This window comes from Monodon monoceros, unplaced genomic scaffold (assembly GCF_005190385.1).
Source record: "Monodon monoceros isolate NGI ecotype Baffin Bay Population unplaced genomic scaffold, NGI_Narwhal_1 Super_Scaffold_20, whole genome shotgun sequence".
In the NCBI taxonomy this organism is placed as follows: Eukaryota; Metazoa; Chordata; class Mammalia; order Artiodactyla; family Monodontidae; genus Monodon; species Monodon monoceros.
The window spans coordinates 111,425,239-111,448,763 of record NW_021703777.1 but is presented as its reverse complement, the minus strand read 5'-3'; the positions used below and the strand labels follow the sequence as shown (position 1 = coordinate 111,448,763).

The 23,525-nt window shown below is 38.7% G+C and overlaps 1 protein-coding gene across 1 annotated transcript in view; it reads right to left on the bottom strand.

Moving 5' to 3' along the window:
• Window positions 1-9,995, bottom strand: part of UGT8 (UDP glycosyltransferase 8) — an 89,376-nt gene extending 79,381 nt beyond the window's left edge. The window contains exon 1 of the mRNA XM_029235548.1: window positions 9,795-9,995. The gene's annotated coding sequence lies outside the window, so the exon portion shown is untranslated. The remainder of the gene's footprint in view (window positions 1-9,794) is intronic.
• Between the last annotated feature and the right edge of the window lie 13,530 nt (window positions 9,996-23,525).

Genomic DNA, 23,525 nt, shown 5'->3' with positions numbered 1-23,525 from the left:
CCATCAATGGATGAATGGGTAAAGAAGATGTGGCACATATATACAAGGGAATATTACTCAGCCATAAAACGAAACGAAATTGAGCTATTTGTAATGAGGTGGAGGGACCTAGAGTCTGTCATACAGAGTGAAGTAAGTCAGAAAGAGAAAGACAAACACCATATGCTAACACATATATATGGAATTTAAGAAAAAAAAAATATCATGAAGAACCTAGAGGTAAGACAGGAATAAAGACCCAGACCTACTAGAGAATGGACTTGAGGATATGGGGAGGGGGAAGGGTATAAGCTGTGACAAAGTGAGAGAGTGGCATGGACATATATACACTACCAAACATAAAATAGATAGCTAGTGGGAAGCAGCTGCATAGCACAGGGAGATCAGTTTGGTGCTTTGTGACCACCTAGATGGGTGGGATAGGGAGGGTGGGAGACGCAAGAGGGAAGAGATATGGGAACATGTGTATATGTATAACTGATTCACTTTGTTATAAAGCAGAAACTAACACACCATTGTAAACCAATTATACTCCAATAAAGATGCAAAATAAAAGTAAAGTAATTTTTTAAAAAAAGTTAATACTCCATACTTGAAAAAAAAAAAAAAGGAAGGGAGCATTTCAAGTTTGAATATGTGGTTTTGAAAAAAAATAAAAGGAAAAAAGCATCAATATACATACAGCATTTTAGAGAATTTACCTCCTTGCCTGCTTTATGAGTCACTGAAGGTATCATTCAATTACGTTTAAATATGTTACCTCTGATTAATATGTTTGTCCAAGGTCTTATGGGGAAACTAAGAGTGAAAGTCCACACTCTAACTGCGCATACTCTCCTTAGAGGGAGAATGAACGTAACTAAGTGTTCAAATATCATGGACAAATGTAGACATGAAAGTCAAGGAAAAGCAAAAGAAACTAGGAAGCAACAGTCTGAGGTGGGACTGAGTGTAGAAACCACGAAGGATGAGAATTTGAAAGCACAGACGAAAAAAAAGAACAGTTCAGGTGTGGGGTATCCTAAAGCAAATGCCTAAAGAGAGAAATGAACCTAATAAATGGAACGTGCTGGGCACAGGAGGAAGTAAACAAGGGTGATCAGAAGGCAGCCGGACGAGAGAGAGCCCTGAAAGCCAGGATTCCCATGGGAAAATGAGTAGCCAGGAGCCTGGGTTCCAACATCAAATCCCCTGCAGACTGTCCTGGTGATTTCAGAGCTCTGCAGCCCCAGGTCATGGTTTGTAAGATGTGACTACCTACCGGACAACGCTCAGGGGCAGAATGAGGATAAAATGACAGAATGTGTGAGTCAGCAATTTGCAAAGTGCAAAAAAGCTGTATGAATGTAACATCTGACTGTTGTTCAAAGGAACTGAGAATTTCCCACATAAAGGTAGTGTCTGAGATGGTAACTACATTTTCCCACCAACGTTCCTAGTAAACCTCAGCCCTAAGCCAGTAGGCTGTTCCTTCTTTGGGATATTGAGGATCACAGCTACTGGTTTTAATTAAACTCATGCTCAGATCAATACTATGGTTTCCTGCTATGATGATCCAGGTTCACACAAAGCCCACATACACCACTGAGACACTTGTCCTTTTCCTCTTTTTTTTTCCTTCCCCTCCACTACTGTCTTTCCTTGTCCACTCTCCATCTTGCTCTAATTCCCTGTTTCTTATTTATTTCTCCTTCCAGGTTCCCTTACTCTCGCTTTAGCTCCATTAAGATATATTCTCACAAATGCCCCTGAAGTATTTTCAAAACCAGGAAAAAACAGAGTCAGTGATTAGCATTAATATTCCTTAAAATAGTTTCACCCTTGACCTTATCCACAAATTTCACTGCTCACCTCCCCCCCCCCCTTCTAAGTAGACAGGCAAACCTGTTTGACTAGTTTTCCTCTAAGCCCCACTCTCCTGATTGGCTGACGAGTACAGATGAACCACAGGTACAGCAGCACACATGCAAAATCTATGTAAAGCACATGGCCTTCCTCAGAAGGAGAAGCCACAGCCAAGGGACTGCAGGGCCTGTGTCATCCGCGCAGTCTCAGGGCAGCTCTCTCAAAGCAGGAAGGCAACACCGCTGGATGGCTTATTCCATTGCTAGTTAAAAAAAAAAAAAAAATTCTTCCTGTCAATGCCTTCTCTTCTGAATAAGGGATATTAAGGTGAGGATGAGGTCCAGAATCAGATTAAGCCTGTATGTTACAAGCTTAAGATGGTGGATGTGACTATATTTACAATGTGGTACAGAGGTGTCCCCAAGTTTTGTCGTTGTTGTTGTGTAAGTCCATTAGGAAAGTTTGAATTTGCAAAACAGATTAACCAAAATGGGATTCCTTTTATAGAGAGGTGTACTTTGAGATTGCTTTAAATAAGCAAAGTCTCTGGGTACCTTTAAAATAGGATATGCTTTAAAATCACTCTTCATATATTTTGGACTGTCGACTATTTCAAACCTATGGAAAAGTATAAAGATTAATATAGAAAACATCTGTATACCCGTCACCTATATTTTAAGAGTTAAAATTCTGCCTTACTTTCAAGTGTTTTGAAAATTTTAAATTCTATAAATATTCAATTTATAAAAACTGAATTTTATACTACTTTTCAGGAACATATTATAAAAATATACAGCATATTTGTACACTTGATTCTACTTTTTAAAAAGTTTTTAAATCCATGGGAACATTTTGTTTACACTAAAACATCCCACTTGAAGGAAAATCAGCCCCATGGTTATTATTAAAGCAAGTTATAGCCAATGTAATAGCTAAAATAGTATAACTCTTGAAAATGTGTCAAGTATCAAATTTCTTCGAAATAGAATTGAAAAGTGCAAAATAATTTTACACATGTTTGTATTCATAATATTCCCAAATCAAGCAAATGTTTACCAAATCAGATACAATGTAAATTTATTTAGTGGACTAGAATCCCAAAAGGTTCATTTCTGTTCTCTAAATCAAGTCAAGGGAAATTACACCTCCAATATAGTGACTGTTTCCATTATTAATAATTCAGACAAATAGCACAAAGCTATTAGCAAAATACACAGTATCTCTGAAATGTTCCTAACTACACATTCTACCTAATCCAAATTCTACACATTCTACCTAATCCACATTCTACCTAATCCAAATGTTTTAATACTTACATAAATTTCCAACCAGAGTAGGAACTGACCTAGGCTGTCCTACATACCATGCCATTCACAAACCCAAAGGTTCTGTCTTTGTTTGGGCTCTGCACTCCTAAATGCTGACCTCACGTCTAAGTTAATTTCAATGTGGTACTTGTCATCTCTGTAAGGGAGTCCTGAGCAGGACAGTATAGAGTCCAAAACTGAGTTGGTGAATATGTAACATGGAACTGTCAGAAGTCCTACATTGAAAATCACCGGCACAGCCCACTACGTTTTGCAAGAGTGGGACCATACACTGTGAGGGAGTTAGCACAACAGACTGAAACTCAACTCCAAAACAGAGAGGTCCTGATAACAAAAAATGTAGCTAGAGAATTTCAGGGAAAGAACGTCATCAAAGGTTAAAAACCAGATACATAATGGACTTCATTTCAGTTCACCTTAAAAATACTGAACATCTAATTTCATTTTACTCAGAAAACATTTATTGGGTGTCCTAAAAACTATGTACTATGCTACACGTTATACAAACAAATGAGGGACTTTCCTGGCGGTCCGGTGGTTAAGACTCCACACTTCCACTGCAGGGGGCACGGGTTTGATCCCTGGTCAAGGAACTAAGATCCCGCATGCCACACTGCACAATCAAAAAAAAAAAAAAAATTATATAAATATATGTATGTGCATATATATATATACACATACATATATATATATACACATACATATATATATAAACAAATGATAAGTAGTGAATATTAATAAGCATGTATTGAAACAGACTTACTAATTTGAACTAAAATGGAATATTTATAACCAGTTAATCACCAAAAACCAACTAGTAAACATCATGCACCATGTTCAATTGTTGAGTGGTTCCCAAACCAATTCACATATGTAAATTTTTTTTCAAAATACCCATTAATTACAGGGTAAAAAATATATACATATTAAAATAGAAATCTAATTTTAGATGTTTATCTCTAATACAAAGCATTACTTCATCCAACTAGAGAAAATCCTAAGGAAAAAAGTAGATTTTATTTTACTTTATTTTTATTTTTGTGTGCGTTGGGTCTTCGTTGCTGCGCATGGGCTTTTCTCTAGTTGCGGGGGGCTACTCTTCATTGTGGTGCGCAGGCTTCTCATTGCGGTGGCTTCTCTTGTTGCGGAGCACAGGCCCTAGGCGCACGGGCTTCAGTAGTTGCAGCACGTGGGCTCAGTAGTTGTGGCTCGCAGGCTCTAGAGCGCAGGCTCAGTAGTTGTGGTGCACGGGCTTAGTTGCTCCGTGGCATGTGGGATCTTCCCGGACCAGGGCTCGAACCCGTGTCCCCTGCATTGGCAGGTGGATTCTTAACCACTGCACCACCAGGGAAGCCCCAAAAGTAGATATTTTTAAATATTACTATGGTCAGCTCAATTTTTTAAGAAATCTACAAATCAGTCCTTCCCCTATTACACAGGTTAATACCTGATTTCCATGGTGTTGATTTTTAAGACCCTATGGAAATGCCTTCCATGCCTTAGACATGGAAATGCCTTCTGAATTAAACATTAAATTATACTGTGTTCAGTTTTAATATCACCTATCTTGTTTTTGTTTTCAGAATCTTTTAAAATGAATAATCTTTGTCCTTATTATATTATCTGAGAAACTAGAACTCACTTAAACTCACTTAAACACCAAGAAACCTTAAATAAGACGTTAAAAATGTCTATGATTTGATTACCAGATGCTTTTAAAAAGCAACAAAGATGCTGTGGACCCTCCAGGCTGGTGGAAGCATGGCTTGTCCTGAGGAAGCTAACATCTCCCAGAGCTCTTGAGCCAACCCTGCCCCCCAGCCAAGGAACATGTTCCAATGGTTCTCTCTTTTCCCTTCAAAATTTTCAAGTGCCCCTATTGTACTGGCTTCCTCCTCAAAGGCTATAAATATGATCAAGTTTCCATCTGAAACATATCTTTTAATCACCCTCCCTAAACCCTGAGAGCAAGTACTGCTGAAAGCCGTAGTCTCTACAGACCTCCCTATCACCAAATCCAAGTCCTGCTTTCCATAAAAACAGCTAGCACTTATTGAACACAAACCAGATAACTTCCAGTCACTGAGCTTGATAGACTTTATCTCATTTGATCCTCACAGTGGCCCTGGGAGGTCACACTTTGATCTTCATTATGTAAATGAGGAAAGGGAACTAAATTCTGAGTTCAAGGTCACATAGCTAGTCAGGGGCAGAACCAGGACTGTCTGATACCCCTCATTTTAGTACTTAGCCCCTCATTTCTTGAAATTCTTTCCTCCTTCAGCTACTAAAAGTTACTCTCCCCTAATTTTCCTCCCGACTTTCACTCTGTACCTTTTCCTTCTTTACTGCTCCCTATATCTCTAGCCAACAATTTGATTTTAGAATCTCCCCAGGCCTCTTTTTTCATCTTACTCTCTGAACCTGCCCTAGAAGATCTACTGACTGCCTTTTTTTTTTTTTTTTTGCAACCACCTATATGTTGAAAATGGTTAAAGCAGTCAGTCTATCCACCCATCCATTAATCTATCCATTTATCTACCTACCTATCTAGCCTAGACCTCTCTGCTCAGAAGTTCTGTGCAATGATCCATCGGACACTCATCTCCAGCTGGATTTTCTATAAGCACTTCATATTCTACATGTCCAAAGCTGAACTCTATCATCCTTGGTCCTCAAATCGGCTTCTCCCTATCCCATCCTCCCATACCACCCACCATCTAACCAGTCACCTAATCTGAGAGCTTCTACCACCTTAACATCTGTGTGACCAAAGTCTCTTCTTCATCTCACTGCCACAACTTTGATGTAAGTTCCTCAACTTCTCTTAGCAAGATCACCCCAATACCTTCTAACCTGTTATTCCTGTCTCACACCTCAGATCCATCCTTCTAGACTGCTGTGAGAGCTGTGTTTTCACCACTCCTTTGTTTAAAACAACCTTGAAGAGAAAATGGTCCACACAGTGTAGGATGGCAAACAGCCTCCATGATCTTGCCCTTGTCTACACTGACTCCTCTGTTGTCACCTTCTCTATGAAGCCTCTTTAGTCTCTGTCCCCACGTAGAACTGGCCACTTCCAAATGCCTGTTCAGGGCACTCTGCATTTCTCTATCAAAGCACTCAAGAACATATAGCATTATTTTGTACTTATTGAAGCCAACTTGTTTTCTATCTATCTAATCCTCTTAAACCCAGAGTCCTCCCATGGTCTTATGTGTCTGCATATCCCCAGTGTACAGGACCATAGTGCCCAATGCATAGTATGCCTTTAGTAAGCATGTGTTGAAAAAAAGAAGGATGTTTGTGAAATGCTTTAAATTAGGAAGATATAATTATCAGCGTTTTCAACACTAAATTAAACAACTTTATTCAAACTCATTTGATTATGTAACCCCATATGCGGATGTGCAAAGTAATACTGAAATGATTCACCTAGCTTCAAGTATGGCCACCAGGCTTATCAAATCACACTTCTTATTCCTAGCTTCCAGAGTAGAGAAATAGTGCCAACATTACATACAGCTAGTCAATTTCAATGGCAGAAAGCAGGATGTAAAGTATCATCATACACGTATTCCTAAACAAAGACAATCTGGGCCTACCATAAGAAAAGGAAACTTTTTTTAAAGCCTGCTTCAATTTCTTGGAAAAGCAAAGATCTTCCAGAAGACTGAATGTCTGAAATCAAGACACCCTTCTAAAGATCTCATATACAAAATTTTCTATTAAAAAAACACATTAAAACCATTTATATAGAAGTTACCCTTCTAGGAACCTCAGCCACTGAGCTCACTATCTAGCCCAGAAACAAAGGATGAGAACAGCAAGTACCTGTCACAAATTACGCAGGCTTTATACTCGAGCAATAGCCCACATCATTTCAGGAAAAAAAAAGAAAAAAAAAAGAAAGACAACAGATAATAGAGCAGCAGGGCCCGCTCACAGCCTGACAGCAGCAGAAAGTGATAGCTGATAACAGAAAGAGGACCCAGAAAAACCATAAAGAAAAAGGAATAGTACTTCTGTCCCCAATCTACTATTTCAACCAGGCAGGCTGAGGCCATTTACTATAAACAAAAACAGCTCTATACACCTCAAGGAATAGCACTATTCAATTCTTTATGAATTCATGTTCATAAAGACAGTCCAACAAAAAAAAATAACTTACATCCTGGGGAGCAAGTAAGAGTGTAATGTTTAGAAATTACTTGTTTCAATAGCTAACTTTTTAAAGTGTCAGTAATTAACGGTGTGAGGGGTCAGCTATTTTGAAAATGTGCTTATGTAAATAAGTAATAACCCAGATAGTGTCAAATAAATGAGATATTATGACATATTGCAAAAACAATCAAAAGTTCTTACTCTCCTGGTGTACTTTGGAAATCTAATGTGAATTAAACAGCATCAAGTCAATATTATCTTATAAACAAGCACATAAATAACTTCGAAAAGGAGTCTGACAATTGAGAGTGTGGTTATTTTCTTCCTTTGCCATCAATATTTACATGGTAATTAAGCTGATAGTTATTCATAAGGTACCATGAAATGTTTTAAGTAATTCAAATCAAATGTGAACTGTCAAACTCTTTACACACAAAAAGATTGTACAAAAAATAAATTTTTTTTACAAATATTTTTTACTCCATTGGTTTACTTATTCTAATATGCACACCAGGCATTAGTACAACAAGCATAAAGCTCTGGAACTTTTAGACTTAAAAAGAGTTTGACTCTCTACAGTAGTATTATCAAGAGAAAGTCACAAGTACAGTTTTTACTCAGTTATGCCCGAGCTACTAATATACTATCAAGCTATTACTAAATGTCACGGAAGTATGCCTCATGGTAGTTTTTAAACACTGCTATAGCTCTAAATCACACAAGATGTCAACCTTACCTTGTGGGTGACAGGCAAATCAAATAGCACTTGAGTGTTTCCCTCTAGAATTATCTAGAATAGTTGCCGAACAGAAACAGTCCAAAAGCAATTATCGCAAACTGCCTGGAGATAGTTTCCGTAAGAGAAAACTAGTCCACTGTTTCTCTCTGAGACAGAAAAAATAGTCTGGTTTATGATCTAATTCAATTAATGCAAAGTTCGGATTCCCTCACTATACAATATTGATGTGCATGACTCTTCCATTAATTTAAAACTCTCCAGGGAATAAAATGTGATTACTCCTAACACTATTAACATACCAATTAAAAAGCACTTCCTAGCCTTCCTTCAAGTGGCATTTTTTTCTGGAAGTAAGTGGAAATAAAGCACACCAATTACACCAATTCCAAGTGCAGACTTATTTTTTCTTTGAACATGAAATTATCATAAATAGAAACAACAGCACACTTGGCATCTAGCCAAACAACCACACCTTCATGTCATTAATCTTAAAAAACTCATTGTACGAGATGACAGCCCAAGGGAAATCGAAGGTTTTTAGAGTAGTGTTTTTCCTATCGTTTCTGGGTGGAACCCACTTGAAATAAAAGGCTGCCTCTACTGCTAACACTGGTTCATAATGCAGGTGACTCGAATGCTACCCACTCCTCCCCCTTGCGATACGCCCTCTCCCCCGTGAGAATGACTAGTTAACACAATCTAGTCTTCCGAGTTCGAGAACTTTCAGAAGTTCTTTCACTTTCTCCCCTCCTCACCACCCCCCACCCCACCTCTTGGGCTTGCTTTTCGGCGATGGGAACCAGAGGTACAGGTACAGAGGTGGTACTTTCCCTAAGGAAGTGCTGCAGAGCGGCACGTTCCCCGTACTCAACTTCATAAACCCTCCATTAAACCAGCGAATTTACACATACAGATTGAGTAACCCCCTCGCCACGCGTGACTGTCCTTTTGCCCTGTCGCACTCCGATGCGGTTCGCCTCCTACAACTCCAAACCACGCATCCCAGGCCCCCTCGCCGCTCCTCTAGACCGTGGAAGGCGCCCTACTTCCTGCAGCGCGTCGTTCTCTCGCCTCCTAACCCGCACACGCTTCTCTAAAGCAAGGGCACGCCATATGGCTCCCGCATCCGCGCGGAGACCCTGCCACCACTGTCCATTTCCGGGGGTCGCACAGGCTTGCGGGCACTGAAAGGCCCCTGTTTCTGTGCGTCTGTGTAGCCCCAAGACACGCGCTACCCCCAATGCACCCAGGTCTAGTTCCCCCTCAGGGAGAGGACGAAGTAGAGGAGAGTTGCAGAGTTTCCCAAGCACCTCCCGGGCCCCCATCCCTGGCTGGCGGCGGGGGCTCCGCGGTGCCCATAGCTCCGGGGTCAAGTGCAAGGTCCTTGGCCAGATCCACGCCGGGTGATCCCTCTCTCAGCCTGCACGCACGAAACGCCAGAGGACCCTCAAACGTGCGCCATACGGCAGGGAAAGGAGCACGGGCGCGAGCGAGGCAGCACGGAAAGATCTCCTTTACACACCTCCGCCCCACACCCTACCCACCCCCAACCCCTTACCCCCTCAGTCCAACCCCATCTGCACTTTCGGATCCCTACCCCCCACCCCTGGGTCGCAGCCATCCGCCCGGCACTCACCTCAGGGAGCAAACAACGCCCCTCTCCTCTTGCCGCCCCGCCCCCCTTCCGCCTGCTGGAGCGGCGCGGTCCGTCCGCTTACCTCCGCTCTTGGCTGCTGCGCGTGAGTTTGAGTGCGTCTCCGCCGCGAAATTGTATCCGGGGACAGAAGGGACCCGTTTGTGTGCTGGATCAGGTGTCGCCGCCTTCGGTGGCTTGGGGTCCTGAGGAAGGCTGCAGAGTTAGTGTGTTAGCTTAGGACTGGCTCTCGGGACTCACAGTTGACGGCAAAGCTTTAACCGTGTCCTCCCTCAGGGCCGCGGCGCGCCTGCTCTTCCGCGGCTCTCCGCGGGCGGCCGCGCCCCCCCCGGCCCCGCCCCGCCCCGCCCCGCCTCGCCTCGCGCGCGGCTAGCAGAGCTGGAGCGCGCCCCTCTCCTGTCGCGCCTGGCTCAGCGGGGCACGACGCGGGCAGCCACGTGCTCAGTCTCGCATCAGACGCCTGGGGCTGCGAGCACCTCTTGCTCCTTCGGCTGGGGCATGGATGCGGACGCGCCTTCGTGCCACGCGCTCCCGGGCTGAGCGAGGGCTTGAGTCCTGGGACTGGGATGCTCGCGGGCGGAGCGGCGGTCGGCGGACAGGCTGGGACGCTCGCGAGCCCTCCGGTGCTCGAGCTCGGAACCCTGGAACTGGCACGTGGCCCCGCCCCCTGTTCCCCCAGCGAGGCGTCCCCTGTGCCCTCTCTTAAACCTCCCGTCTGGTCCCCGTGCCCGCCTTTTTTCAACGCACCAGCACCGCGCGAATCCGCGTGGTGTGGTGGTAGTGCGCCTTCTTTCCCTCCCCAGCCTCCTAGTCTGCCTCAGTCCTCCCGAATCCATTAAAAAGTCAAACTTGGGCTAGGAGGTGGAGGAAATACGCGAAGGAAAGGGGGTGAGGGGCACTTAGGTGATCAAGCCACCTGCCTCGTGAATCGGAAAGCGTTCGAAAACACGAGTTTGGGGATTCCGGAGAAAAGAAATTGGGTTGCTGCGCTCGGTAACATCCCTCCTCGCAGGCTTGTGCTGAAAGGGCCATTTATGCTTTGCTTGGTTGAGTCTGTGGCGACTTTATCCTGACTAATCTGTGTTTGCCAACAGCAGATCCTCGCCAAGTTGGCGTCCCAGCCAGGAAGCACCTTTGCGTACCCAGGCCTGCTGGACCGGCCCTTCCCGTGGCGCCTCAGACCCGAGAGCCCAAGCGCCTTGAAGAGTCTGACCCTAGGGTGCGAGCTTCCTGGGAACCAGGAAAATCGAATAGTGTTGTTGGCTTTTCCTTTGAGCATGATTGGTAATGTATTCGATAAATATATATACGACATAACTTTCAGAAAAGCAAAAATCATGTCGGGTGTAAGCTCCAGAAGCTAAGATGCCGCCACTGCACCTGAACGTTATACGTTTAATCACTGGAATTGGGAAAAATGCCAAGTCAGGCTATCCTTTTCTTGCTCCAAACCGAATTTCAAAAGTAGATTGGGACTTTGTGCTCTTAGAAAAGGAAACGGAAATTATGTTTTATTGTGTATAGTATTACTTAATGTTAAATGGGGGAAAAATGTAACATACACTGTTATTCTCATTTTACTTATGACTCTGTGTTTAAGAAGTGCAGGGTCCGAAGTCCATATACTGAAGAATGTTCACCGATAGACTTCCAGATGTGGATTTCAGAAAAGAATGTGCTTACTTTCTTTGCAGATAAGAAATTTGAAATACTGTGAAAAGCACAGGGGATATTTTTTCAGCCTTTGTACCTAATCCAAGGAGATTACTGTCTTCTATTTTTTATTTAATTTCATTAGAAAAACCTAAAATGTGAACATAGGTAACAATCTGACATAAGAGAATTTAAGCATTTACTTTGAAAGCTCTGTTCTCTCAAGTGTCAAGCTTCAAGCACTTGTTCAAGCAATTGCAAGCTGTTTGTTGCATAATGCATTTGTAAATTCATGGTCAAAAAAGATTACTAGAAATTAAGTGAAAACGTTAAATTTTATTGTGTGAAAAATTTTTAAAAATCTGTGTCACATTTCTTTGCTTATAAAGTCATGTAAACTGACCATTGTATAAGATTTTGGCAGACTTTTGGGAAGAAAATGCATTGCTCTATTATGTGTGGATATGTCCATGTCTGTTGTTTCTTTGGTTTCTCTGTTGCCTCCCACTTTCTTTATATAATGATTATCGAATTTCTCACAGCTCTGCACACAGAGGACATCCCATAATTTAAAACAAGTTAAGTCAGTCATTGTATAAATAGTTGAATTGCATTTTGGGAGCTTGAAAGTATAAAGAAAATTGGTGAGTGTCTCTCTCTTTTTTAAAAAATCTACCAGCACTTAGCACTTCATATTATTGACTGAATGGCTAGATAAAGTAAATAATGAAAGCATTTGCTCCTTCTCTTGAAGGTAGAGTGTGTATTTTTCATATTTAATCCATCTTCCAAGCTCCCATCCAGATTCACACAAAATTCTGCCTATCAGCTTTAGTTTATAGAATGTTGAATTGAACAGCATATCTGTAGTAAGGAAGTTCCTAGCCAATGTGAAATGTGATATTAAAATTCCCTCATAATTTCGGTAGACCAAGTGTATCAGTATACTGATAATTTTTAAAATTTTAATTTAAAAAATTTAATTTAATTTAAAAATTTTTAATTTAAAAAAAATGCTTTTGGTTCTTTAGTCAGTTTGGGCCCATATGATTTTATCGGGAGATAAACAATGACTTATGAGAAATACTAGCTCAGCCTGGTGATTATTAACCATGAACTCTGGGACTTTAATCAGTTATAAATGGTACAGTTTTATATCATTTGCTTTGTAATATAGACCATATAGTATAGAATACAGCAGAATGAATTTAAGTTTAATCATGGGGAGAAATATGGGTGGCTGTACATTCCAAAACCCCTTTGCCAATAGTCCCAAATATCTGAATATATTGCAGTGGGGTACCTTATGACTGGAAACATCACTGGCTTCACAAACTAGGCCTTTGAGCTCTGCTTAGTTCCCAAGAAATGTGATTGTCTACTTTGGACCTCTGAGGAGCATAGAGAGTCTAAATGCACACAAAAAGTCTTTAGGCCTAATTTGATGCTGCTCTCCATAATAATAATAATGATTATTATGGCTCCTACTTGAGTTTTCAAAGTGTAATTCCAGGCACAATGCTAAGTTAATGAGTGATCTCATTTCATCTTCCTAAAAATCCTGGAGGTAGGTACTATTATTTTTTCCTGTTGAAGACAGAGTAGCAGAAGTTTGGGGAGTCAAACTGGAAAGTGGCAAAATTGGGAACTGAATTGAATTGTGAGTCAAAGATCACACCCTGAGCCACTAGTCTATTCAGACTAGATCCACTAGTCCACCCAGACTAGTGGAGTTCAAGTCTTGGTCAGAGAAAATGTTGAAGTATATAAATCCAACCTGACTATTTGGGGAACCCTTGGAATTCAAAAAGCACATAAACCCAGTCTGCCTTGCTGTGTCTCCTCTTTTACCCCCCAGAACAGCTGCTAAATAGGCAAGTCACAGTACAGAGGTACCTAGTGATGAGAGGGGCTTAATTTTCTGTGTATCCAGTTTAAAATTGTTGCAATTATTTTGTTTAATTCCTGTTTCCTATAGACTCTGACTTACTGTAAGAACACCAAACCTGAGGGCAAACAGAATGAAGATCATACACAAAGTCCATAAGATAAAAACTGGCAGATTATCTTTACCTTCACCTTCACTTCCTCTTCACCTTCTCCTTTTGGCTCTTTTTCCTTTTCCATCATCTCTTATTTTCTTGCAGACATCAGCTTCTTGCTTTCGGTTTCAACTATACACTCTACTTAGTGCCATATCCCGTTTTTTTAATACGTGCAAGTATTTTCATTTTTATAAGTTTTAATATATGCAGTTTTATTCATTTTTCATCTTAATTCTGTTTTATTATGCATTATAGGTTTCTTTAGAAAATGTTGATCTATGGATCAAATTGTAACAGAAGGATTGGAGAAACAAAGAGGGATTTCTAGAATTGTGGAAGTGATGGATAACTACTCGATTCTCATCAAAAGATACATTTTTTGAATTGTCTAAAGGAATACCTGATATAAAGGGCAAGCCAAAAAAAAAACCACTTGTACTTTTAATAATTTTGGTTACATGATTATAGACAGACATCACTAGCTTATTCTGTATGTCCTTCTAAAGCAATATTTCTTTTCATGATTAGAAAATGTCATCAATAAAACTTTAGTCTCTAATCTAGTACCTAGTAAGTTAAATCTTTTAAAATAATTTCTAAAACTTCATGATGAACCCTGTTCAGAGTTAGTTGTGGGAAACTATGGAGACAGAATATCTGTCTTAAGGCCTTTGGCCTTTCAGAACTGGAAAGTTTGCTATCCTGGATTCTTATGTAGCCCTATGTTGAGTCTCTGTCAGTGATACCAGCCAAGATTTTAAAAGAGAACAAGTGGTACTACATGACATCATACATAGCTAAGCCTGGGTCCGCAACAGCTTCCTTTCCCACCCATTTCGTGGGTGTTACATAGTACAGCCTTTCTATGTTCAGCCTGTGGTGCTTCCTGGGAATAAAGAGCTTCATAATATATTACAATTATAGCATCATAATTTATTTGCCCTTAATACCCTGCAAACTCAAGGCAATACCAACTAATTCTAATATTCCAGCACTAGGTGAATGAGGTCATGTTTACCATATCTGCTTTATACTTTCATAGATACTAATCTTCATCCATTTTTTTAAATTAATCGCCCTTGTACAGTGGCTCTAAGATCCACTGAACATAATTCTAAAATATCAAAACTTTATGACCTAGATTACATCCCCCTGGTATCATGGTCTGTGTGCTTCCCTAAGTAAATGTTAATTTATCTGCCTAGTCAACTTGCATTTATTGGGAAAGTTAAAGAAGACCCCCAGAATCCACATTTTTTTTTAGAATTATACACTCTGCCTTTTAACATAAAGAACTAATTGTATTATTTTCAGAAAAGAAATAAAGGACTTGCCCTGGCAGATTGGTATTAGCAATATTTTGTGACTCATTTCATATGATTATCTTAAAATCATGGTGCTTAAACAGTCACTTTCTCAGGTCAGGCTTTAACTCCCAGATGAAACTATTAAGTATATTTTTGTTCATAAGTGTCAGGCCTAAGCCTGACCCTCCCAAGGTATGCAAAGAAAGTAGGTTTCTGTATCAATGAAAAACAATAAACACTAAGCACTTTGACCCTAGTGTTCACATCATTATGTTACCTGTGTGTATTTGATTTTATGGTTGGAATCCTGTTTTGAGTATCTCTTTTCTTGCCTTGTTTTTCATTCACTGGCTCCCTTACTTTTGTGTAATAAAGAACTGTCTGATGGAATATCCCATACAAAGGGCAAGCCAGGTAGGAAAAAACCTAGTCAGTGACAGCACTATTTCTGTAGTGTGAGGACATCAAGATTGAGTGGGTCTTTCCAGGGTATAATTAGAAGTTGAAGTTCTTGCTGTAAAGCAGATGTAGACTACTTTTACAATTGTTTTTTCAAACGTGATGGCTAATTTTTAAGTGCCTCAGTTATATTGACCAATTCCCTATCCTTTCACACCAAAAATAATCCTCTCTACCAATCCATCTTCCCCAAACCATTTGGATAAATACTTCTTTACCATTAAAACATACCCTGGGTTTCAGAAACTTGTCCTAACCCTGATAAGGTAGAAATTTTTTGATGGAGTAAGATGGCTTCATATGTTCATGCTTTTACAAAACCTTTCTGTTTCAAACACAAATTTATGCCTGATAAAATATAAAAGGCTAAAACACACCAATTAGATAGACATAGAGGAAGTGAGAAACAAGGTAAACATCTTCCTGAACTAGTAATAGAACAGAAATGCAAAGCAGGAGGCCAAGCTGGGGCCAAGAGTTGTGTCTTCTGGGACTAGATACTGATGCATTGATGGTGGTTTGGGGACTAAAGGTGCTTGTAGCAGACAGACCCCAGGGTAACCCCATGATTCTCACCTCCTGACATCATGCTCTCCGTAATTCCCTCCCTTTGTGTGTGTGTGGGACCTTGACTTGCTTCTGGCCACTAGAATATGGCCTTTATGTAGTTAAGGCCCCAAATCAGGTAATGTAGAATTAATCAAAAGGTAGATTATTCTGTGTGGGTAGGACTTTAAGGGTATCAGGTGAAAGCCCTTAAAAGAAGAGGGTCCTTCTTGAGAAGAGAGACTCTCCTTGCAGGCTTGAGGAAATAAGCGGCCATATGGGGTAAGTCCTCGTGGCAAAGAACTGAGAGCAGCTTCTAGGCCCTAAGAGTGGCTTCCAAGCAACAGCCAGCAAGAAGTTGGGGTCCTGAGTCATACAGCTGCAGGGGAATGAATTCTGCAAACAACTGAATGAGCTTTAAAGTATATTCTTCCCCAGTCAAAAGGCAACCTGGCCAACACCTGGCATGTAGCCTTGAGAATCCCTGGTTATAAGACCCAGGTAACCGATGCTCATATTCCTGACCCATGACTGTGAGATGATAAATGTGTCTTGTTTCAGTCTGCTGGGTTTGTGGTAATGTGTGATATAGCAATAGATAACTAATTCAGTACTCCATACAGGAAGAGGAACTAAGGGCTGGACCAGAACTCCCACAAATGTGAATGGAGTCTGAATAAAAAGGCTAGAAACCTAGCCACATAGAAAAGAGTGGTTACAGGGGGTGTGAGGACCGAAAACTAGGAATCAAATCAAGTTGCTATACGACTCTAGTTGCATGGACCTTTGGTGTCTTCAGTATCTCCCCAGAGCAGGAGACTTAAAATGCCGTTATAAAACTTGGTTCTGAATTGGTGGCTCAGGAGTGCAAGGTGAAGGCAATCACAGGCACCTGAAAACTATTAGATGAGAAAGGCCAGACCAGGAGAAAAAAGTTGTCCCTCTCCAGTCAGGATAAAATATATACTAAAATCCAAAGACAAACGAAGAACTCTAAGGTTAAAAAAAGGCAAACAAAAACTGCTTTGCTCCAAGCATGAATTCTTTGTAAATTATATTAACTTATGGAATCATTTGACAACGACTTTAAAATACACTTAGTAAAGAAATAGCATCTATTAAAAACCAAAATTAAAAATTCATTCTGAATTTATAAGGCAAAAACATCTCAAGAAAAGTTTGGACATGCAAAAGGAAATAGAAATCTTAAAAATTCATTGTAAGGAATAAATTCTATACATCTGTGAAGAGAAATTAGTAGATTGTTCTGAGAAATTCATTCAGGATGGAGGAGAGAAAAACATACACATATACGTGCACACCAACATTAAGAGACCTAGAGAATGCATTAACTCAAGTATACATGTAACTGGAGTTTCAGAAGAAAAGAAAGGATGAAATATCAAAAGAAATTTTGATAGCTGAGAATTTTTCAGAACTGAAGAAAGATTAGATTCTCAGATCTTAATCCTTAACTGTCTGGTTGTTACTAGACAGAGCAAATAGCACCCACCAGAAGTAATGATTGAACCCTGAGGAGACTTTGAAAAATTTTAAATTCTCAGGCCCCATCCTAGATCCACAAAATTAGAAATACAGAAATGTATATTTTAAAAAATCTCCAGTATTATTCTTCAAAGCTCTTAACCCTAGTCTAATCATGAAAAAAGCATCAGGTAACCTCCAATAGAGGGACATTCTACAAAATACTTGGTATTTCTCAAAAGCGTAAAAGTCTTGGAAAAATAAAGTCTAAGAAACTACTACAGCAGACAGGAGCCTACAGAGACATAATGACTAAATGTAATGTATGCTGGATGGGGTCCCAAAACAGAAAAAGGACATTAGATAAAAAATAAGAAAATCTGAATAAAGCATGGACTTTAGTTAATAATCGTGTATTAGTATTGGTCCATTATTTGTAACAAATGTACCATATTAATATGAGATGTTAATACTATGGAGAAATGGATGTGCAGTGTATGAAACTTTGATGCACTATTTTAGCAAGGTTTTGTAAGTCTAAAATTATTCAAAAATTTTAAAAATCATTAAAAATAAAAGCTCCCAATTTTATTTTGATCAGCCAGATTTCAGAATTAATCAGTTGTTTTACTCTTTTATATTATAGGTGAGAAAACTGAGGCAATTTGATTGTAAGCATTTGTGTAGTTCTAATAATTTTTAGAGATAATAGAAGTGTTAAAATTATGATCGGTGTAAATTATGATTACAGGTTTCTTTGAAATATCTTAGAATTAACCCTGATTTGGATTCTGTAGTTATAACTGAAAAATAGCCATATAATAATTGTAGCTAATTACAACAAATGCTTATTTTTTTTTTAGGAATGTTGGCACTCAAGAAAATTATTTTAAAGTCCATCAGAAAGAGTGGACATAGGAGAATATCCAATAACCTGTAAGTGTATTGCACAGAGTTGTGCCGACGTTCAATCTAATCATATGTATAAAGCTGTATTTATGTCCTAGAACATATAAAACATGAAAAAATTTTCAATTTCAAAAATGCACCATAAATAATATTCAACTTTAAACAACTCATTCAATAAATATGTATTAAGCATCTCCTACTGTAATATAATTAAAATTATATTTAAAGTTTTTAAAGCATAGCCTTGACCCAGTTTGGAGGTCCCGGCTAGAGTCTGGTCAGTTTTCGTTCCTGAGCAGCTGATTAAGGACAAATTATGCCCACTTCTGTTATCAGGCACCCACATTCCCTGGTCACTATGCACCAGGCCTACTTTCCCCAGGGTAACAAGTAGGGACAGGTCCTTTGCCCCAGAGCCTTCAGAATTATTCAAATTAAACAAATGCTTATTTTTAAAACCATTAAAATGGTAATGAAAAATGGAGTGGATTGCAGAATCAGCTCCCATTAATAGTATTAAAGTTTGTTCCTGAAATATTTTTCCTGCACCATGCAAGCATTCATGCAGTGTACATAAAGTTAATGAGAAGCATGCATTCTTCAAACAATAAGAAATTCTTTCTTGCGTCCTCTTTTCTCTTTTAGTCCCCTCCCCTTAAGTACTTCCTTAAAGTATTCCACCTTTCTTCACACCCACTTTCTGGTCATTTCATAGAAGAGAGGGATTCTGTTAATAAAGGCATAAGACCATTAACTAACTCTTGCAAAGGAAACCATTAGTGTCTGTAATATCACACAAGATCATTAAGACATAGACAGGAGACATTTGTTAGCCTTGGTTTTCATTAATTAATAAAAATACCTGAAAATCCTTTAATGCTTCACTATTGAGTTTCAAATGATCCCTTCAAAGCTTGGGTGAAGTGGCAATAAGAGCTGTGTTAATTTATAGGATCTGTAAATAACCGTAAATAGCAGAGAAAATCATTAACTCACAATGCCTAATCAAGTAACATAAATTAATGAAACAGATTGTTTAAACAAAAATACCAGAACTTAGACATCCAAATAAATCATTTCCTACCAAGCCCTTACCTTGGGAAACTGTCTACAGTAGCCATTAGTCAAGGAAAGCTAGAATTAATCTTGAAAAGTTGCCATCAGGGCCTGTGGCACAATTCTCAGGAACATTTTCAATGATGAGAAATCTTTGTCTTTTGTGAATGAATTTGCTTGTTGGAAATAAATGCTATTCTGAGCCAAGCAAACCTGGTGAACTGGATCAAGTCAAGATGGTAAAGTCATATTTTGGTAAAAAAAAAAAACATGACTACTAAGAAACATCTTATGTAAAGGGAAAATCAAAATGAAGTTGGTATTGCTAGGAGAGTTCTCTTAAAATGGAGTCGGGAGGCCACTGAGAAAGGGTGACTTACGCACATCTCAGAATCTTTTTGACCACTTATTTTCCTAATGAAGGCATCCAGAACATCTGCCAGAAACTCGAGATACTTTCAGATCCTTATCCTAAAATTACTCATGATTCCTTAAGGAGAAATATTTCCTGACTCGTGGTCAGAGTCGATCACAATTCTTGCCAGACAACCTTAATCGTGTGGCTTTTGTCTGTATAAGACCCTGACCTTTTCTCTTCTCCTGAACACTCTTTCAATTTTAGCCAAATTTGTGTTTCTCACATTGCAATACTTAAGACCCCACATAAAGCTCTTTTGTTCTTTGCAGCCTCGATACTGATTACTGTTTGACACTTACATGTTTACTGTGGCTTGTTAACCTGCTCTAAAAACAGTTCCAAATGGGAACTTTCAAATCTACTTTGAGAAATAGAAACAGAGTTGAAGGGCATCCCAAAGCATAGCTGAAGGACAGCTGTGTTTTTAGGTAGCTACATTTGAAAGTATTTTTAAAATCAGTTTGTATATGTATAGCCACTTTCAAATCAAATCAATTTTTAATAATATTAGCCTCAAACCTATGAGTCAATATAATTTTTTTGGAAAATATATCTTTGAAGCGAGATTCGCAATTATTAAATACATTTGTCCTACTGCTTAGAACATAATAGGCAGTTGATAAATGCTATTGGATACTTGAGTTTCAGTCAATTTAAATAAATAATAGGTTGAAGAACACTTGCTTGGAAATGGTAGTTTTTTTAATTATGATTTTATGATTATTATCTGGTAGTAAATGTAGTCTTACTATTGACACAGAGTATTTAGAAAGTGAGCTTATAGAAGAATAGCCTATTTAACTGTATCATTATAGAACCTATATTTTTCATTCTGCCTACTACTTTCATATTTAAAGAGAAGCTTCGTAATATAGAATAAGTGCCTAGGTTTTTAGAAGCAATACAGATTACATAGATCAGGATTGCAAATCTGACCGTGGATTTGGCCTGTAATAGAGATCGCAACCATTAAAACATTACAAAATAAGTGACTAAGGTAGTTGACACAGCCCTAATGGTTTAAAGGCTTTGCTCTCCCCTGTAGATGTCTTAAGCACTAAGATAAGCAATTAGACCACTAAGTCATTTAGAACTTTAGGTATCGAATTATGTCTTACCAGTACTTTATGGAAATTACCCGGAAGTAGCAGTAACTAGTTTATCTAACAAAATGACTGGGCTTAATTTTAACTACACCTGTGAAAAGGGAAATTTAGTCCACAAAGAAAGGGATATATTAGTATAGGTGAGTGTGCCCTCTAGATGCAGAGCTACTCCTATCTTTAACTTAGTACATTGTAAAAGCAGACAAATATAGAATAGCGAAAGATGGTCAGGTTTTTTGAAAGTGTAACTGTTATGGTATCTTGGAGTACTGTGCTTGTATTAATTTGATGAATATTTATTCTTAGTGCAAAAATTCTTCACAACAGATTTTGTTCACCTTTAACCTGTTGCATTTCCCTACTTTGTTCTCCCAAAAGAGTTAACTTTCCAATTTATATAGGAATATTATATATTATATACATAATATATATAATATGTATATAAATATATAAAATATATCACTCTGGATGTCTCAAAATGACGTATTTTTATCACAAGGACCCCCAGTTCATTCATGCCTTTCTTCAAATTGCTTCTCTTAATACAGTATAAATGTATGAAGAGCTGGAAACCATACTAAACTGTATATTCCTGAGGAACTGTACCTTACTCCTACATTTCCCAAAAAGGATGCTTGGCACGTGCTTATTATTTACTGATTTAATGTGGAAGGGAAGCAAATTATCCTCTCTTGGCCATCTCTCTATTTGTGTGACTTTGGAAAAATAACTTTCCCTTTCTGAGTCTTTTTCCTCATTTGATTACTGAACAATTTATGGTTATTCTGTGTATCCTATGATTAGTCCCACTTTGCATGTGTGTACTGTCTCTACAGAAATTAAGGCGTCAAGAATCTCTGTGTTTTCCAAGTTATTCTCCCCCAAGCTAGTTTCTGCTCAAAACATATATACACACATAAGTAGACACATTTCTATTTCATCATTTTTTCCCTCTTGATAAAGAACATTATAAAAATAGTCTGTTGACTTCTTAATAAGGTTTAAGAGTACATAAAAGGTAAAGGATTATCATTATTTCTCATTTGTATATCGATGCACTCTTCTATTTAATGCTAATTTCATGCAATGTATTTTCCCCAGAGAACACCAGACAGCTTTGAAATTATTGTCTCACTAATCATTTGTAGAATTCTTGGAGGTAGGCTGGTGATAAATATCACATGCATTTTATAAAGAAATTATTTCTTTCTTTATAAAGAAAGAAATAACGCAAGGTATGACTTATTAGCTCAGAGAATAAGAGATCATTAAAGGCAGATCTGCAATTGAACTAAGACATCTATGTTTTCTGGCCAATGATATTGTACAACAAATAACGTCATATATGAAAACTGAATACAAAAAATTATCTTGTGTAGTCAAGTTGTTATTCAACGATAAAAAGAAGTCAGGAACGTCTAGAGTCATTTCACACTGAAACAATAACTCCACCAAGATGTTCGCAGCAATAATTCTTTGATCTCTATAACACATGGATGTACAATCAAAACCAGGGACCAAGAGGGAAAAAAATGTGATGCAACAGCCTTGGAAACATCACCCCACTACTGTTGTGTGTTAGAGTTCAGAGCTATTCATATATATATATATAATTCTGAAATTACGTATATATGATATATAAACTGGATTATTATTAAATGGATTAATAGAACACAATTCGCTTCCTTCCCCACTTTGTAATCTCTGTTCTAAAATGTCAGGGCGCTCAGCTGATAACCCCAGTGTATGATGGATACCAATCTCACCAGACAGACCCTGAGCCATAACAGTACAAAACTATAGACCTGTACTTTCCAACAAATATATATTGAGCTTTATCTACTCAGCACTCCACTGAATTCTCTAGAAGGACTGAAAAAATTATATGACATTGTCTTAAACCTTTCAAGAAATAGGATTAAACATTCTCACTGTACAATCTGAAGATCTTAATATGTTCCTTGAATGTTAGATTTTCCATTGTCACTAGTGGTGCAAAACCTTTTGCTTATAAATTCTTTATTTTTAATTTTATAAAGTATGTGGAGTGCCTGTGTTCTCTGCAAACTTTGCCTGGCTAGGCTACTAGAGTCTCAAGCTTCTCTTCCTTGGAAAATATCCTGTGAGCCCTTGTTGAGGTTGGTTGCCCATCTGTTATATCCCTATACTTTCCCTATCCTGGCCTTTATACTACTTTATTGTAATTGTTCAGTTGTCTCTATCTTCTGCTAAACTGTAAATTCTACAATGACAGGGACACAGCACATAATGGGAAGATTACGAATTAATGAATGACTGTAGTTATACTTTCAGAATCTTATTGCTTGAAATATGCATATTAATTTCCAGGAATGTTACTATAAATCCAAGCCTTCCCAGGTACTGAAGACTCATAAGTTGAAAACCACTGATCTGTTATGTAAGTCAGCAGTTTTTACTCAAAATATATCAAGGTACTATCTTGCTATATAATGCAAATAAAATTTATAATAGCTCACATTTGTCACACACTCATCTGTGCCTGTATGATAAGCAGTTTACCTCATTATTGAATTCACTTCTCACAACAACTCCAAGATGTTAACACTCTTCCTATTTTATATCTAGGGCAAATTAATTTTATCAAGTATAAGTAACCAAAGATCACATAGCTATTAAGTGATGAGGTCCGGAACTAAATTAGGGCAACCTACCAGTCTCCTCTTATCTACCATGCAACGCTTATCACTATGCTTCTTGCATCAGTTATTAACTTATCTCTTGGCCTTTCTCCCTTGTGATTTGTGATTCTCAGGCTGAGAAACCATGTTT